The sequence below is a fragment of the Lepidochelys kempii genome, chromosome 7, assembly GCF_965140265.1.
Source record: "Lepidochelys kempii isolate rLepKem1 chromosome 7, rLepKem1.hap2, whole genome shotgun sequence".
Lineage (NCBI taxonomy): Eukaryota > Metazoa > Chordata > Testudines > Cheloniidae > Lepidochelys > Lepidochelys kempii.
The window spans coordinates 98,071,780-98,091,473 of record NC_133262.1 but is presented as its reverse complement, the minus strand read 5'-3'; the positions used below and the strand labels follow the sequence as shown (position 1 = coordinate 98,091,473).

The 19,694-nt window shown below is 41.6% G+C and overlaps 1 long non-coding RNA gene across 1 annotated transcript in view; it reads left to right on the top strand.

The window, feature by feature from the left end:
• Window positions 1-17,336: 17,336 nt before the first annotated feature.
• The window catches only part of LOC140915362 (uncharacterized), a 39,696-nt gene continuing 37,338 nt past the window's right edge, over window positions 17,337-19,694 (top strand). Inside the window, exon 1 of the long non-coding RNA XR_012160139.1 lies at window positions 17,337-17,578. This is a non-coding gene — a long non-coding RNA (uncharacterized lncRNA). The remainder of the gene's footprint in view (window positions 17,579-19,694) is intronic.

Below are 19,694 nucleotides of genomic sequence, written 5' to 3'. Positions count from 1 at the left end.
AATCCTTTCCTTCAGTTGAGCTACAGTTTAAGAAGATAAATGTGACAGTGTCTCATTGGCTTCAATGTTAATGAAAATGTCCCATGTAACGCATGAGTTGCAATGCGTTGTATTGGGTGATACACTCAAGTGGCCAAATTCAAAGCTACCTGTGTACGGGGAGGTAAATTATCCATCAGTAAGTTGGTGCAAATGAGTCATATTGATTCCAGTGGAGTTCCATTCACTTATACCAAGGCTCAGTTTGGTCTAAAGAATGTATGTTGGTAATTGGAGGACTGCTTTATCATACACCTTCCTACTTCATTCTCCCTATTTGCTTTCTCATCATGCAAGTTTCACAATTTGCGTCACTTTAAATTTGACTTAAGGAGCCTTTGTATGCTAGTGGAAAGATCCCTTTTTGTTTTATAGTTCAGTAACTCCTAGCACATAGAGATCCAGATCCCCGGCTGTGAACAAGCAGCTGTGGAGATTACTTTAAGCCACCTTTACATCTAGTCCACCTTTTGTGATTTTGGGCCATCCTGTCAACAAGCTAGTCTCAGGTGTGAATTAGAGCAGCCTCAGGGCTTCTTTATTTTATACTGACTGCCAATGGCCGTAATGAGCTGACCTGACAACTGGAGCTCAGTGACATAAAAGGATGCCCCTGGTTGCTCCTTTTCCATAGCTATGGTAGCTCCTAAGCCACCTACTCAGAGAGAATTCTCAAGTGGCTAATCAAGCTAGCTTTCAGAGCAGCACAAAGCATCCTTATTGGCCAAGGCTTTGTATATGGCAAAAATATGTGAAAAAAAGAAAGGTAGCCAGGTGCAATGGTCAAATTGAAAAACTGCTTTAGCAAAAAGTGTCTTTCCCCATATTAATAAAAATGCTATCTTGGTATTCTCTTTGGTGAGGAGATTGCTCTGTGTAACACTTCTCAAGCTGTCCTTCCCCATTTTTTTTCTCAAACAAGCATTTATTTTTCACTTAAGCAATTGACATTAATGTTTACCAAACGTTGGTTGATTGCTCCAAGTATTTCTTGAACTGATTATTTCTCTGAGTCCATGAATACTCAGATGGGCTAGTATCTCTTATGGCTCTTGACCTCATAATACCAGGAAAGCCAATGAAAGCCAGTGCATAGGCTTGACGCCACTACAATAGGCCATGTTGGGGCACGAGAAGAAGGAAGTCAGTATTGGGGAGTGATGTGATGCCCACATCACCTTGAAGTGAATGGGATAGTTTAGACTGCAACAAAACACTCCATTCAGATAATAAATAGTGTTTGGCACACAGAGAAATAGTGAAGAGAGCTGTAAAGGCCGAGCAAGCAGCAGATACAATTCAGACTTGGGGAAGAGCAAAGTAGGCTGTAAGAACCAAGGGAACTGTGGAGAGGATGGGACATGTGCCAGAGAAATTTCAGTCTCCTGTGAGGTGTCCTGGAGGCTATAGCAATAATATATAGGAGTATGTTGCAACCGTCTTCCTGAAAAGCATTTTATATTGTGAACATGTCTAAACAGATAAGGACCTCGACAGGGAGACAGATAAATGAATGCACCTGTAAAATTATGTGCATAAAATCTTATGTGGCCCACACTGCTGTGGTCTCTGACCACCAGGTATTTTATATGTATGTACATACATATAGTGAATGTACCCTACTCTGTGACCCTTACAGCAGGATTAAAAGATTAGGCCGTTATTTTTATTCACATTATTATAGAGCCTGATTCTCCACTGTCTGAAGTGGCTGTTTGCACACATGCACAGTATGTACACAGGTTTCAGAGTAACAGCCGTGTTAGTCTGTATTCGCAAAAAGAAAAGGAGTACTTGTGGCACCTTAGAGACTAATCAATTTATTTGAGCATGAGCTTTCGTGAGCTACAGCTCACTTCATCAGATCATATGTACACAGTGGGTGTAAAATGCTATCATTCTTCTTTGCATTCACTGTGCCAGGGGTGCAAATAATGACAGAAAGTGTGAGGCAATGGAGAATCAGGTCCCTACAGTACAGGCTTGGTCCTGCACAAGCAGGTGGACTGATGACATATTGGCATAGAGTGAAAAGTGATGAGTCAAAACGGGAATCTGATCCGGCAATAAAAGACCCTGCGGTGTGGCCACCAAGCTACTTGAGCCAAAGAAGGCAGTATGTAGCTGTGTACCTTATTTACATGTGGAAAATCATGCTCATACCTATGTTGCTTCAAACACACCCATTGTGTGGCCATTCTCCACCCTTTTTCACCCTTCTCTCTTGAGAGTAAGGAAGTTGGTATTCAAAAATCTAGATACTTACTTCCACCCAGGCGGAGTACTGTACTCCTTGTGCTCCACCATGCCTACTGGGTACAACTCTATGCTCCCTGCCACGCTCTAGGCAAGAATATGCAAGAAGAAGGCCCACATGTTAACTCTGACAAGACCATATTCAGCTTGCCTTAGTTAAATATTTCCCTTTACCTGAAGAACTCCTCATGCCTGCATTATCATTGCTGACTTTATTTTCAGTGTTTAAAGAGAATGGGTAGCCTACATAATAAAGACCCCTCTTTCTTATACCCTAATCTTGATTAGCATAGTGAACACTTCTAAGATCAGACATGCCAAACCTGTGAAAAATTGCAGAAATTGGGCTCGTTTTTGGCTTAATTGGCTTGTGAGTTGCTTGTTGGTTGGTTTTTGGCTTGTAGCTTGTTGCTTCTTTTTTTTGATCAGCTCTCAGCAAGCAGGGGCAAGGGCAGGAGAGAGTCAGGGGTGCACAGTGGGCCCACCACAGTCCCAGACTGCATGCTGAGGGGATCTTGTCACATAGAGTGTGGTGATTCTTAGGCATTGACTTCTTTTGAAATGGGATTAGTTTGATTTTTGGCCTATTGTGAAAATCGGGGTGCTTATTTACTGCATGAAAGTTGGCAACTGTGTCTAAGACCTCAGCTGTAATACATGCTTTAGTTTCTCATAAGAAAATCATCAAGTGACTGCGTATTAAGGCACTAGGTGATGATGATGAATATTAAAATCTCCAGAAAGGAGGATTAAAGGCTCTGAAAATTGTGGTTGGAGGAGTCAGAAAGAAGATGCTGAGGAAGTCCTGAGACATAACAGGAGAACTGAGAAATATAGGCCCAAGGGTCATGAAGATCCTGAGAAACACATTGGTGGGAGGCTTCTGGGTCTGACAAACAGAAGGCCTAAGGTAAATAGCACAGGAGCTTAGAGACTCTGGCTTCAGCTTCTGAGACGGGCATGGGGGAATAAAGAACACAATAAAGATGGGTCTGTCCTGAGGAGCTGAGATACTTTGGCTGAGGTAGCAGGAAGATCATGGTGTAGGCAGATGAGTGACAGGAGCTGAACAAAATTATTAGAAGATCTGAGGCATAACAGATGAGCTGGGAAACATAGATAGGGCTAGCTCAGGCGGTGGGGATGGGGGAAGGGGCAGGGTATTTGAAAAAGGCAGGCAGCAAAAGGGTTACAAGGAGGAGGATGGATCAGTGTGAAACAGGCAGGAGAACTCAACTGAGAAATGACCTACCCTGCCACTTTCTGAATGCTGGCTAGGAAAACTATGTTAACCCTGAAGAGTCTGGAAAACCACAACTTCTTTGGTTTGTCGGATTGTAGGAATTAAAGTTTGAGATGTGGAGGCGCAAACGGGCAGTGCAGCCTGTACATTTTAATAAGCACTGTCAGAGCTAATCCACCTCTGTTTTGATGTGGAGTAATTAAAATAGATAAAGAAAGTTCTTGGCTCTGTCCTTTCTCATACTAGAATAGAGGTTTCATGCCACAGTGTAAAGCAGCTGTTGCCATGAGATTATTAAAGAAGCCTGCTTTATATTTCCATAGAAAATTCCTCTTTCTGCAGAGTCAATTCATTCTCGTATGGCTCATTTACACTTCAGACACACACACATTCCAGCTAAGGATGACATTAATGATGATAGTTTGGATGTAGCGATAGGACTGAAATCCATTCCTTCAAACCACTTCAAACCACTCTTCTAATTCAATTCATAATACAGTGCTGTGAGACTATGGCCATGGTAAAAACAATTGTTGAGAGAAGATTTCTATGACACAGAAATTGATGACATGCCATATCAGTCATAAAACTGCCATGTGCCTGGTATACTTGATTTAATTACCCCTTTGATCCAAGGCAAAATGTGGCCTTTCATATCCCAGTCTCCAGGCAACCCAACTGAAGTCCACGTGCATACCTTCAGAAGGAAGGGGAGGATGAAATATGGTTTCCCAAGGGTGTAGGTTTGGGCGGGGAGGTTGCCGCTCCATTTCTCCCTTCTTTCCATTCTTCTGCTGACCTAACCCCTCAGATCAATTTCTCTTCTTGCCAGTCACAGCAGTAGGAAGGGAAATTGTGGAGAACAATGCGGAATGTGTACACAGTGTTATCAGTGGGAAGCGAAGTGATATGTGTTGGTTCAATACATTGCTTCCTACTCTCTTGTGGACAGCACTGATGCCATGTGAGGGATTCAATAGTACTGGGACCAGCTGGCAGAAAATCAGGAGAGATGCCTGTCAAGGGTTTTGGGGGAATCTGGGGTCATCTAGGTTAGCCATCCCCAGTTCCTATCCTTGTTCACACAAGTGGCTCCAGGCCAGCTAAAAATGCCCACTCATCCTCCAAAGCATTTTAAAGTGCTTGGGAGGAGGTTTTTGTCACTCACAAAGTGTGGGTGAGTTAATAGCCTTGCAGAATCTGGCTTTGAGAGTCTACAGGAACTACAGGTCAGAGCCTTGTCTCATCCAAACTTTTCAAAAAGTGTAAATAGCATGTCTTCTCACAGTTAATTTCTAACAGCTAAATGATTATACTAGCTCAGGGAAAAGCAGCAAAATTGCTGGTGAAAGACAAGATGGGAGTTAATGGTTTCCATACATCTCTTGGATTCATCTAGTTGTTTCTCATTTTTGCCAATTACTCATGCTATTTCCTCTGACCCTCTCTCCTCCCCTCCAAATATCCTCCCAGCATCACTTTCCATGAGCTGTAGCTCACGAAAGCTTATGCTCTAATAAATTGGTTAGTCTCTAAGGTGCCACAAGTCCTCCTTTTCTTTTTGCGAATACAGACTAACACGGCTGTTACTCTGAAAGCTGTGAATTTTGTTACCTTTGAAGTTCTTCCTTAATCCACTTGTGGCAGAGATAGTACTCCTGTTCATTCTACACTCAGTCCCTCTGGAGCCAAAGGGCAGAGCTGGGCTAAACTAGATGATGGTGAAAAACACCAGCAGCTGGTCTACACTAACAGTCCCACCATTGCTACCTCAAGTGGGGATGCACCAATGCCAGTGCAACAGTGGGAGATGTAAAGAAAAATGCCAGTGTAAAACTGCCACAAGCCACTGTAGTACTGTTGAGATTGATACCATGAGAGACGAGACTGAAAGCTGGCCAGAGCCAGAGATTCTTAGTCATTGTTACAAACACACAAACCTCCCAAAGTTGGTTTTGTGTGTGTGTGTGTGTGTTTTATTATGATACCTTTTTAACTCCCAAGTCTAATAAACACTAGATTGAAAGGATGTCTTTGTTAATGTTTCAACATTTTACCACCTATTCAATTAAAGTGTGTGAAAGCTCACAATAAATTGTTCTGAAGCTTCATCCGACTTGACATTCTTGATATTCCTAAAGTAAAAATATGTAGGGCAAGATCCCACTTTTTTTTTTTTTTTAAATAAAAAAGCTTTCTGGCTTTCCGCAAACATCAGAAAGAACCAAAACAAACAAACAAAAAAAGCAGACTCAACTTATTTAAACAGAATTTGCAGATCCCCTTTAATAGTTACAAACAATAGTTGTTTGCTTTGTTTTGAAGCAACTCTCATTTTACAGACTGTAAAAATTGAGGTGTAACTTCCTCAATTATTATTTTTCCTGTAGAATCTACTTATCCATCTTAATATATAAAACCTCCAAATGCCTACATAACACTTTATACATGCTTCCTGCTTTATATCACAGGCAACCAGGGAGGGACTGATTCTTATTTCATGTAGAGTTTTTTGTAAATAAAAAGTAGGCTTGGGAAATTCAGTAAACTTTCAGTATGGCTAGAGTCCAACTCAAGTCCTGCCCTAAACTGCCAAACTAAAATAAACACCACTAAAATTATACTGTCACCGTATATTTGATTTCTTAGAACTAAATGACATTTTAAAAACACATTACATAGCAAATATAATTGCTGTAGATTATGCTGAATATTATGAAATTTTCTAAGTTAAAAATACTCTTGGCTTCAGACAATGAAACGCTCTTAGTTCTTCTACCCAGGAAACTTGCACTGTTTCAGTTTGTGTGTTCAGCTGGTCTCAAACAGCAGAAAGTGGGTGGAAGATTAAAACCTACATTGGGGGATGGCCTGATAATGCTCTGTCATGCAGCAGGCCTAAGTATGATTTGCCTGTGCTCCCTAGGAGGAGACTGACCTGAAAGTCCACAGATTGAGTTTAGTGGGACCAGGATTTCATCTCATGTCTATGAAGTGCAGAGCCCTTTGGATTAAACTAATTTAAGATAAAACTGCTCTAATTTCAGATGATCTCAGCACACATTAAGCAGAGAGATGATCTCTAGGTAACCAGGATCCAGCTCCTTTAGGGGTTAGCTTTCTTTTTCTGCTCTAGTCTGTGCAAATCCCTCTCAAAATCTTGTGCAGCTAAAATCCCATGCAACATTTTCAGTACTTCTGTTTTTGTACAGAGTAGTCAAGGTTGCCTGCAGGGTGCTCTGTTTTGAAGGTATGAGAAATGATGCTGTATGTCAAAGTATCAATTCCGCTCTGCATATGTTGCCAAAAAAATCTTGTGCTAAATTGACCAGCAGTGCAGTAAGATTCCCCCCGCCCCAAGAGGCCCAACTTCTCATAAAGTTCTTCACAAACTTCTTGGTGAAATCATGGTCAGCTCGTGTTTTCCAGTCTTGATTCTATCCTTGAATACACTATTCCAGTAGAATCTCTGTCTCCTAGAACTTAAAGTTTACAGATCTCTTTGCCATTGGCTATTTTCAGATAGATAATCCTAGAAATGTAGGGCTGGAAGGGAACTCAGGAAGTCATCAGGTCCAGCCCCATGAGCTATGGCAGGACCAAGTAAACCTAGACTATTCCTGACACGTATTTGTCCAACTTGTTTTTAAAAGCTTCCAACGACGGGGACTCCATCACCTCCCTTGGAAGCCTTTTCCAGATCGTAACTACCCTTATAGTTAAATTTTTCCTAATATCTAACCTAAATCTCCATTGCTACAGATTAAACACATTACTTTTTGACGTACCTTCAGTGGACAAGCAGAAGAATTGATCACCATCCTCTTTATAACAGCCCTTAACATACTGGAAGAGGTTATCAGGTCACCCCTCAGTCTTCTTTTCTCAAGACTAAACATGCCCAGCTTTTTTACAACCTTTCCTCATAGGTCAGGTTTTCTAAACCTTTTATCATTTTTGTTGCTTTCCAGTGGACTCTTTCAATTTGTCCACATCCTTCCTAAATTTTTGTGCCCAGAACTGGACAAAGTACTCCAGCTGGGGCTCACCAGTGCTGAGTAGAGTATGTGCCTTATGTGCAATGCTCCTGTTAATACAGGTATGTTCTTGGCAAATGAAAATAACTTTTATAAAGCTTTAAAATAAGCAGAGATGATTCTTCTTCAAAGGAATAAACTCCAAAACATTGGCTGCTGGGTAATATGTTTAGATATAAATCTGTACCTGAAAAAATGGGTCATCTTAGCAGCTGCCAGACCATGGCCTGGAGTTAGAACCAATGATTGGGAGTAGGGACTTGTGACACCCAGTATACAGAAGCTCTTCTAATCTGGGTGCACTATAGTGTGGCTTTAATTGGAGCCATTGCTATTTGTCTTTGTTTTGTGAACAGAGTATTATCACAAGCCTTTAGGTCTTAGATCTATCCTGTGCCTGTCTCATTCAAGCTGTGTTGTGGTTTTTTTCCACAACTGTCATATTTCTTTAGTGACTTCTCAATATTACAGCTTTCTTTCATAAGCCATGATATGATGATGCAGTTTCTTCCTTCTATAGTTAAGGTTATATACAAGCAACATTTTTTATTATTGTGAAGATTTATTTACACAGAATTTAATTTATAGACTTTCAGGCCAGAGGGGACCATCATGATCATCTAGTCTGACCTCCTGCATACTGCAGTCCACAGAACCTCGCTCACCCACTCCTGTAATAGGATTTTGTAGAAATTAAGTGACATTACATAGAAATCAATCTGAAAACATATAAAATTTAAGAGAATGATATTCTTTCCATAACATGTTTCAAACATCCTATGGGATTTGATAGAGAGTTATAGCTCTGCTATAAGTGATTTTAAAAATTCTTTAGAAAGGTTGTCATTCTCTATTAAATTCTATATGACTTTTCCATAAGGGTTGTGCATTCTCATTACCTTTTAGAGTAACAGACCACAGTAGAGAAATTGCTGGTAATTCCTCTAGCATTTGTTGAAAATTTCCTGCTGATACACAACAAATAAGTCTGAGTTTTGCAAAAGGACTTGAGCCATTCATTAAAAGGTTCTGAAATCATCTAAATATCTGTTCCAGCACTGAGTCCTTGCATTGCTTAGTCCACATTATAAAAAGAAGAAACTGTTTCTGTTCATTCTCAGTACTGCACTTACCCTGAATGAGTGGTGGATTTGTTACACAAGTGCTTGTGTAACACCAACAGACCCTGGTTGTCATCTGTTGGCAGGCAGGATTGAACTGGGGACCTCTCGGGCTTAGTGAATGAGCCTCTACCGCATGAGCTAAAAGCCAACTGGCTCTTAGCTAAGGCTGTAGAACAGACTCATTAACTCTCTCTCTAAGTGGTCTCAGTGCCACTAGATGGGCAGAACACCACACCCAGGAGGTGTGTGGGTTACACTTGCTTTCCACTGTTTGCTCACATCTACCCCCATATCAAATAGAGTTGCCAGGTGTCTGGTTTTTTACCAGACAGTCTGGTCAAAAAGGGAACCTGACTGTATCCAGTCAGTACCATTGACCAGACACCCAAAGTCCTGTTACTGCTGGCAGGGGTGGCAGGGAGGTGTTGGGTCATCACCTGTACCAGCCCCTACTCAGCTGGGGCCACCTCCTACCTACATTGGGCAGCTGGAGCTCCCAGGCCCGGCTCTGCAGGTGAGTCCCTCCTGACCCAGGTGGGGGTGGGGGGAAGAGGGAAAAGCAGCAAGCAAGTGGGGGGTGGGGGAAAGAGGAGCAAACGGGGTGTGGGGCCTTGGGGGAAAAGGTGGGGCCACAGGGACAGGGCCTTGGGGCGAAGGAGCAGGGCAGGGGCAGGGCTTGGGAGGTTCCAGCACTCCTGCTGGAGCATCCAGTTTTAAAATATTATAAATTTGGCAACCCTAATGTCAAATCATTTAATTCCCAAACACGGAAGTTGTTTTTGACTTAACTCTCATAACTCCTCTCTGGACTCATTTGTGGAGATCATGTTAACTTGTTAGTTGCCAAGAACAGTCTGTCCTTTTCAAATATGGTGTAATGGACTGTAATATTTCATGAAACTGCCTGTTCTCTGGGCTTAGCTGGCTCTAACATCAGTAAAACCACCAATTAAATCACTTAAATCTGCTCTTGACATTGGTCCATTTCTTCTTTGGTATACTCATATTCTTGTCTTTACTATCTGCATTTCAAATGGCTTATTCACCTTTATAAGGCTGGCTTTAAAAAAAATAACCCTTATTTCCTGTTTCAACACAGAGAAAAAGCAGCTCATAAGGGAGCTTCAGTTAACTGCTCACTAATTACTGCAGTTTATTTGCAGATTCTGTTTCGTAGTTCTTGATTATTTCTCCAGGCCTATATTAAGGCTGGTGAATAGATTATTCCTAGCCACCAGGATGTTTCTAATCCTTTCTTGCTCCTTTTATTTTCTAAAAAAGAAAAGGAGTACTTGTGACACCTTAGAGACTAACCAATTTATTTGAGCAAATAAATTGGTTAGTCTCTAAGGTGCCACGAGTACTCCTTTTCTTTTTGCAAATACAGACTAACACGGCTGCTACCCTGAAACCTTTTTATTTTCTGATGCCAATTTAAATTTTATCCACCTCTAATCAGAAATAGTGGTGTTATCAGTAGTTGCTATGGAGTTGATGAAGTGAAATACTTGATTTATGGAGCACCACCTTGTATTAGACTTACCACCCAAAGTATTCTCCTTAATATCTTTCCCTGTAATGCAGCCCTGAGCAGAAGTGTCTCACAATGTGTGTGTACTCTACTCCAGAGCCCATTGAAGCCTATGGGATTCTTTTCATTGACTTCAGTTGCCTGTGAGGCCCTAAGGACAGATTTTGAAAGATATTTAGGTGTTGCTCCACTGAATGTTGCAATAACTGATTTAGGAACCTAAGTGTTATTTACAAAAGGCGTTTAGCCACTTGGGATCCTAAATCCCATTTAGACTCCTAAATCAGTTAGGTATTGCATAGATGAGTAAGGCAATGCCTAAATATCTGTTTAAAAAAAATAAAATCTGGGCCTAAGGGCCTGTTTTTCTGCTGCTGTTACTCATCTTGAATAGTACTTACTCACACAGTAGTAATAGAGGCAGTGTAAAGTCTGAGAGAATTTAAGAGGTAGGGAGGAAAGAGGGAGAGGTTGGTGGTGAGGAAGTGGGCTAGAAGCTAAGATAGCAAAGGGTGGAGGGAAAAAACAAGTGATAAGGCAAAGGGAGGGGGGAACAACTGGCAACTGAGTTTAAAAAATGGCCAAGTGCTTTCATACTCAGATAATAATCAAGCCAAACTGTTTATCACCATCTGCTTGTTGGAGTTACATGGACATTGCCTGAGGAGAAAAGTATCTGACATTCCTTAAGGCTGGATCTAAAATATTAATAATCAAGAACAAGGAGGTAGAATATAAACTAAGGAAACCTCAGCCCAATGAGGTTCACTGATAAAGAACCAGTTTTAGCCCTGGGACAGTGTGGTGCGTTTGTGTGCCCTGCATAGATCTGGAATGGTTTAGTGTGAGCCTGAGAAGCCAGTTATTTTATCTAGCTGCACCTGGAAAGAGAGCCAGGCTTAACTGACCATAAAGCACAGCTGGCAGGACCAAGCTGATGAGTGTAAGGAGAGGAAGTTTGTAGCAGAAGGGGGCTGCAGGAAGAGAGTCTGCGGTCACATTATGGGATAGAGAGGTGGTGAGGAGGAAGTCCAGGGGGAGAATATGGCCTGGGATCCTAGCCTGACTAGAGAAGGATGGCAAGCGGCCTGGGAAGCATAAAGCAGCTACTGGGGATGGTGCAGGCCCTGGTGGTGTGCCCTGAATCAAGGGCAGGATTTGGACTGCCAGGGAGAGGGCAAGTCCTGGGAGGTGTTCTGTGGAGGAATAGAGTAAGGAGAACTTAAGAGGCTTAAAGGGCAAGGCTGGGTAGGAAAGTGCCCAGGGAAACAGCAGCAAGGAGTGGATTTGCACAGGCCTGGGCCAGGGGCTCCAGAACAGGGGGAATCTGGGGGCCATGGCACCGTCACTTTTAAAAGTGGGAGGGCATAGCTTTTTACCAGCCATAAGGGTGAGTGATGGGGGAGGAGGGGAGCGAGTGGAGAGGAGTGAGCAGGGCCTCAGTGGGAAGAGGCAGTGCAGGAGCAGGACTCAGGGAAGGGGCACTGTGGGGGGGCCTGGCCCATTGTTTGGGTGCCCTTGGTCCCCCACTTTTAGGGAGCTTCTGCCACTTCTGACCTGGGCTGCTATTTGTAGGGTCCATGGGCTGGAACCTGGTGTAGTGAGAGGGATTGGGTTCCCCTACCAGTCACTGGTAATGTGACCTGAATCTGGAAAAGGAAACAAGGACACTAGAAACCCTTGAGGCAAGTGAATGAAGACCAGAGGCAGGGACCAAAGACCCTCTTGTGAGGACACTGGACTGCTTTATGTTGGGCTTTCGTTACCCCAAAAAGGGAGAACTAAATCGTGACCTGGATGGAGGGTCAAGTTATGGGAAGAGGGACGACCACAGCAACAGAGTGACCATTGGCAGGCGGTGGCCAGACCGATGGCTACTATGCCCACCTGGCCAGAAGGGATGCTTTGCAGTGAGTGAACCCCTTCACAGATAGGCATGTATAATCCCATTTCAAATCAATGGGTGTTATGTGTATGTATCCAAGGCAAGAATTTATCCCAGAGGCTTTTCGACTGTGTCATGCCTTGCTCTGGCTCAGAAATTGTGAGCAACTGCTCCTCATGCTACACAGTTTATGAGCACTGGTAATTGCCAAAATAAATATACAGGAACAAAATGAAGTCAGCTGAAGGCTTGAATATTGAAGCCTCCTATGCCAGGAGGAGTAGATTGGCCAGTTGAAAAAGGATTTCTTATTGTCTAAAAGACAAGAAAGGAATTTGAAACAGTGTGGTCTATATTTCTAGCTAGATCATTATGGCTAATAAAGGCTTGGAGAAAGTGATGTGCATATGCTGTTCTTTTTTCCCTTCAGAATATCAGAAGTTTGTTTTATCTTGTTCACAGTGTTACTGAATGTAGTCTGTATTAGAGAGGGGCCCGCTGCCACAAGTTCCCTCCCTGCCAGCTGCCTGCATCTGTGCTTGTTCCTCTACAGGGTAGCCTGACCGCAAGTAGGACATCTCCGCAATGTGAGATGCACCAGGGGCTGCTGGGCTAAGCCCAGGATTGAGAGGAAGTAGAATGTGGTCTCTAATTAGAGCTGGCCAAAATTTCTGGCGCAAAGTTATTTCTTTAAAAAAAATGCCCCTTTCCCCAAAAACTCTATATAAAAGAAGTAGACACTATCAAAAGTGTGCATTTTCAACAACATTTTCCACAATATTCTAACACATTTAACCAAATTTGTATCAAAATAGTTTTTAAATAGTTAGTAACTTTTTTAATTTACCCAAACCCATCTTTTCTTACTGAAAATTGGGGTTTCAGTAAACAAAAGTTTTCAAAATAGATGTAGATCCTTCAATACACAGACTTTTTAAAAAAATCAGTTAATTTGAGGTATTAACTATCAAATAAACTTGCTAAACGTCTCCCACCACAGGCCAGCCTTGTATATAGTGGTGAGATCCTGGTGTCTAGATTCAGTTATCCTTCTGCTTTGGAGTAGTCAAAAATTATTTTCACAGGTCCATCCAGAAATGGAAGGTTAGCTCTAGGGATGGGGGACGAGACTAGGGGTTTGGCTTGGGCCCATCACTAGTATTTTTTTAGTACATGTGTGTTTATATATAGGTGTTTCCTTCTGACTTCTCTCCTTCTCTCTCCATCAACAGAATAAAATATTTTAAACAGCCAAAAAGATGCTTCTATCAATTTAGTCCTTTTGCCAGTTTTATCAATATGGCCCCAAATCAACAGAATGGCTGCAGACTGTGGAAGATCTCATAAAATTTACTTATGGTAAAAAATAGGTTTTAGGGAAATTGCTTTTTTTGACTGTTTTTTCATTGCTATAAAAAGCATACAAAAATATTTTCCTTTGGTATGTCTACATCTTTTTCACTAAATAGCTAATTTCCTTTTTCTTTTTGCTGAATAGTAGGTTCTTCTGCTTTGATGTCTAAGAAAAAAATCTGATTAGAAAATCTACAGTGAAGAAGAAACAGGAAACACTGTCATCTATATAGGATTTACAGTTTAATGCTTTGGCTTCCATAGATTCACACAATTTTCTACTGGTTAGGAAAATGGCAATGTGCAGACAAAGAATGGATACTGTAATACTTTTTTATTATTTTTTTTTCTGGAAACATATTCCATATCACCTTCTTTCACATCCCAAATTATCCTACAAAAATCAGCATATAAAATTAATGCTCAGTAAATTTAGAACAAATAAAAGGAAATCTCGCAGCCTATAATCAACCTGTGGAATCACAGAATTTAAATACTACAGCAGACTTTATATACACACACAGAACATGAAACAATACCTCCTCCCACCCCACTGTCGGGCTGGTAATAGCTTATCTAAAGTGATCATCAAATTGGGCCATTTCCAGCACAAATCCAGGTTTTCTCACCTTCCACCCCCCCACACACAAACTCACTCTCCTGCTGGTAATAGCCCATCCAAAGTGACACCTCTCTACACAATTTCAGAGTAACAGCCGTGTTAGTCTGTATTCGCAAAAAGAAAAGGAGTACTTGTGGCACCTTAGAGACTAACCAATTTATTTGAGCATGAGCTTTCATGAGCTACAGCTCACTTCATCGGATCTTCATGCAATTGATAGATTTCTCCATACGGCTAAATGCAGTGCCTTGCATAATGACAGGTTTCAGAGTAACAGCCGTGTTAGTCTGTATTCGCAAAAAGAAAAGGAGTACTTGTGGCACCTTAGAGACTAACCAATTTATTTGAGCATGAGCTTTCGTGAGCTAAACTAAGGAAAGTTTAAACTAGCTCACGAAAACTAAACTAGCTCACGAAAGCTCATGCTCAAATAAATTGGTTAGTCTCTAAGGTGCCACAAGTACTCCTTTTCTCTCTACACAATGTGCATGATAATCAAGTTGGGCCATTTCCTGCACAAATCCAGGTTCTCTCACCCCCTCACCCCCCTCCAAAAAACACACACACAAACTCACTATCCACAAGTACTCCTTTTCTTTTTGCAAATACAGACTAACACGGCTGTTACTCTGAAACCTGAATTTAAATACTATGGATGGATTTTTTTCTTTTGAAGGGATAGGTAATTTTATAGTAAGTTATAAATATTCTTAGCTATAACCAGCAACAGAAATTAAATCTCAAGGCATCAGGGAATAAGCTGATTGTAGGGGTCAGGAGGGAACATATATTTTTGCACAATTCACGAAGGGCCAAGTTCTGCTTTATGTTGGTGTAAATCAGAGTAACACCGCCGAAGTCAGATTGGTGCAACAGAGACCAGAATTTAGAATTATGTGAATTGTACATGAGGGCTTCACATCTGTCTGATGCATCAGTTCTTGTCCTCTATGGGGAGGAAGGCAGACATTATGAATCAATGGGTAACTAGCTATAGAAAAACCTATGCTCCTATATAGCCAGGAAGTTTTTGTTTGGAGACTGAAATATATGCAATTTCAATACTTGGTTTTAAACCTGAACATGGACACCAAGGCCTAATACTTGAGTCCAGCCCACCTTTACAATCTCCCATTTGCCTAAGTCTTCTGAGGCCAGTTAGGCCTCTGGCATAAGCATTCATGAGGCTGTGCTAACTATTGCTGGCTTGCAACAGTTCCCAGGAACTTTTTACAATGGCTGCTGGATTGCTAGCGCACAACAGTACTCTGCCATGACACCTTCCTCGTCTATGCCCCAAATGCCTCATATGCTGCTGGGGAGAGGGCTGAGGCAGGTTAATGTGGATCCGCTATGCTGGCTGTATACAAAGTAGGGATTCCCTCCTGCAGGGGGAATCTTCAAATTCCTGAATATGTTGGCTTTATGGCTCTTTTGCACACTCAGGACCTGGCCCCAAGCATGAATAAAACCAGATGAAATAATTACAATCTAAGCTGCCTAGCAAAAAAACCCTCTGAACACAAAGGAAATCCACATGTTAGACATATTTGGAGTTCATCCCTCAATTCAATCAGATATAAAGTGCTTTTCCTCCTCAAGGACACTCAGATGGAATAGTTCAGCCTAATATTAGTGTTTAAAGTTAATGAGCAGCACATTCATAGCCTTTGTATTTTTACATTCTGAGAATCTTTATCCAATAATATGGCGGAGGTATAAGGTTAACTCGTGGTGACCTTTTTTTAAATGTGTTAAATATCAGCATAATTCTTCTCTATAATGATCCTAAGTCCAACAGTGAATGATTGAGGTCTGGGAAGCATGGGCCATGTAAATACTGTTCCAGGGATGGATTTTCAGGCACTCAGTACCCACTCTCAGGGCCAGGTTTTTAAAAGAGCTCAGCACATTGGTTATTGGTACAGGTTTTACGAATGAGGCTTTATTTAGGTTCTGTGGGAGAAGAGTTCTTTTGAAAAACTGGCCCAGTTGAGGGTGCTGAGCCCTTCTGAAAATTCTAGTTCCAGTGTCTGTGTTTGCTTTGGCCTGTGTCTTTCTTTGAGTATCCCTGCCATGATCTAGGAAACAATATTTTATTCTTGTGCTCTCTGTAGCTTGCCTTGCACAAAGCAGGTGAGCGCTCTCCTTTGAGGCAGCCAGAGGGAATCCTCCTGCAGGAGGGACTTGTAACAAATATCTCCCAGGCTCCTCGTACCATCACAGCCCTCAGCTACTGGGAGAAAGAGACTCAGACTTATTCCTGTCACATACTGATGTTGCAGCTCTGGCACTAAGCCAACATTCATTAATAAGCCTTTAAATGCTGTGACAAGGGTAAAATTTCTGCATCTGTATGTACTATTGTAAATTTTTTCCATATCCTTCCATTTAGCAAACTCTTTAACTTGTTTTATCTCTGCTACAGATGTATTTTCCCCTCTCCTCCTATCTTTTCATTCTGTCCAACTCACTGTGGTCAGTAGAATAGGGTTATTTTTAAAAACCCGATTAATTTTTTTCCTACTGCTAGTGTTAAAAATGAATGCATAGAGAGATCAAACAAGGAGAGATTAAAGAGAGAGAACTGTAAACAGATCTAAAAATAGATCCTTGTCTCTTTAAGTCTCATGAATCTGTTGCCCACAGTACAGCTTAGTTTCTTTAAAAGGAACAAGCCCCTTCATTTCTGTTGATGATAAAAGCACTGTTTATAAATCTCCTGATGAAAGCAGAACATAGTTTAAACACTGTACTGTAGAAGATGTTGGCATCTGTTAAGGATTTTTGTGTGAGAGAGTGAGTGTCAGATGTTCTAAGACTTTTTCCAAATTTTTCAAAAGTTTATTTCCAAGTCACTCTCAGCACATGGTACATTTAACATTTTTTCAGGATTGTCTGGTTCTGAATTCCACTGCTTTATTTATTAACCAGCCATGTGTGTAGAAGAAAGAATTTTAAAAATCATAGCTCACATTTTTTAGCCTTACCCTAATGCTTGAGAGGTATCTGTTCTGTAAACAATATGTGGCAGAGAGCTCAAAGGAAATGAGTAAGCCCCTTACAGTGAAACACATTTTAGCAGCTTGCTTAGCTGAGTGCTTCTTGTTTATTTGTTAAAATGCATTGCCAAATATGGAGTGAAGCTTCACTCAGAAGAAACTGCTTCACCAAGGAATTGATTCTGTCTCACTGACTCAGGGCTGTGTAGAAGAGATAAGTAGTGTCTTGGCTTCTTGAGTTATCAGAGTTACCAAATCATTACTTTTTTCCAATGACTGTCTCAGCTCCACGGAATACCTTGTCTGAACTAGCAGGGGAAATAAAACAATGATAGGCCCTGACTCTTTCATCCATTTTTTTCAGTTTCTCATTTCCTTTTCTCTATCAGCAGCAGTGAGAAGCTTTGCTCTGCAATCCCACCTATAAGGACCTCAAATCCTTTTGGAGCACAGACTTGGGAACCCTGTTCTGGGACCTGATCTCTGGTGAGTTCATTTGCACGGGGGGTGCTGATCCTGACAACTGAAGAGAGACTCATGAAATGGTTAAAGCATTGTAGGCGGAGGAGGGGAAGTAGTTGGCTCACTTTGAATGCATCCCTCTTCCCCCCTCCACACACTTTTGTTATTGTTTGTAAAGGCCTCATAGAGAACAGTGGTATTTATGCCTAGCACCACTACAGGACATGACATTACTTTTAGATTCTGTTTTTTCCCCTTTGACATATAGAAGTGTGACAGAAAGAAAGGCGTGTGGGAGAAAAAGTACAAGATCTATTGTGCATTTTACACTCTCCTTCCTCTCAGAAGAGAACACATACTTAAGTGTGGAGGTAACAGTGTGAGTGGTTTAAAGGTATCAGTGCTCCAAAAGGAAAAATATAGACAGTGGGTGAAATCTTGGCCTTTTGAAGATAATAGGAGTTTTGTCATGGACTTCAGTGCAATCATCCAGTGACATCAATTACATAAAATCATGTACTTTACTGCTCTGGGTGGAAACATAAGCTGCACCACTGATGTCAGCTAGTAACCAGCCTTAGTTTACAAATGATGCCTACCACCTGCAATGTTCCAGTGGTCTGGCACTTCACAAATAAGTGAAGGCAATGCAGTAGGACTTGTTCTGTTGAGCAGTTGGTTATGGAGAGGCAGCACAGCTGTGCATCAGTGGAAACACCACCTGTCAGTGGGGATGCAAGTCTCATTCTGCTGGTTCTGCACCAACATATAACAAAAGTGTTGACCCCAACACAATCACGGACAACACCCTTGTGCAAAATGTCCTCAAAATGCCCTCACATGTGTGATCACAACTCCCATTGACTTCAGAGTGTGTGTGTGTGTGTATTTGATGGGAGGATTTGGCTATGGAGGGCTTTCTGCACAACTGTAGAGCTCCAAAGCAAAGTCCCTGGCACATGGGTCAGATAAACATTATTCTAGGTTAATTAACCAAAGGCTATCAGTCGTCTGTGGGTATTCACAGATGAAGAAAATACTCCCCCCGACCCCCCCCCCCCCCGCATTCAGGCAAGGGACCTAGAGATCAGTAGGAGGTGAAGATGTTTTATGCCATTGGAAGTTCCTTGGAAGCCATTTACTGCACAAGATGCTATCTAAATACTTGTTGTTGTTTTACAGTTATTATTTATTACCCATGACTGTGTATCCATACATGTTTCCCACTGAGCAGTGCACCACACCTCAGGAGGAGGCAGACATTTTCGTGTGCCCCCCACAGAGCTGCTCAGAAATTCCAAGCTACTTGCAGATGCAAAGCACACTATCATGAGCTGTAGCTCACGAAAGCTCATGCTCAAATAAATTGGTTAGTCTCTAAGGTGCCACAAGTACTCCTTTTCTTTTCGCGAATACAGACTAACACGGCTGCTACTCTGAAACCTACCATGCGCAAGTCACTTTTTGATTGTTGATTGACTAGAGCGAAGCAAGGGGTTAAATTATGCTGCCAATTTTGTTGTTTATAATGTAACTATCTCTTTTGCCTTCGTGAAACTGAAAGGGCTCAATCTGATGTAAATGTGGTAGCTCAAAGAAAGAGAGATCAGAGCTCTGAACAAGACCCATAGGGGAGGAAATGGAAAATTACAGATTAAGGGAGGGTAAATCTGATTTCAGAAAAGGAAGGTCATACCTGAATAATGTAATGGAATTTTAGCTGATACCATGCTGCTCAGCTAGACAAAGCAGGGGGGGAAATAGAGCAGACAGGCACTGTATGCCATAATTAGAGTACATGTAGTTCCCTATCAAAGGCATTAGCAAAATATAAGGTGTGGAGTCATGGAAAATATGGAAAGCTGGCATGCTGGATTCAAAACTGGCTAAACAAGGGATAATCATATGCTGCTTTTGCAGGTGTATAATTGAGAAGTATCAATTATGTATAGCTGGTGCATAAGAGGATTATTGAGTCACAGAAAAGCTTTCTTTGTTTGGAAGAATTACCAGTTGATAGTTATTCCCATCCATTCCCCATTATGTAAACATTATTTGTGTATTTATGTTGGCTTTTCATTTTTGAAGATGGAAATGCATTTGCTAAGCATATTCATGTTTCAGCACTGCAAGTAGTTTA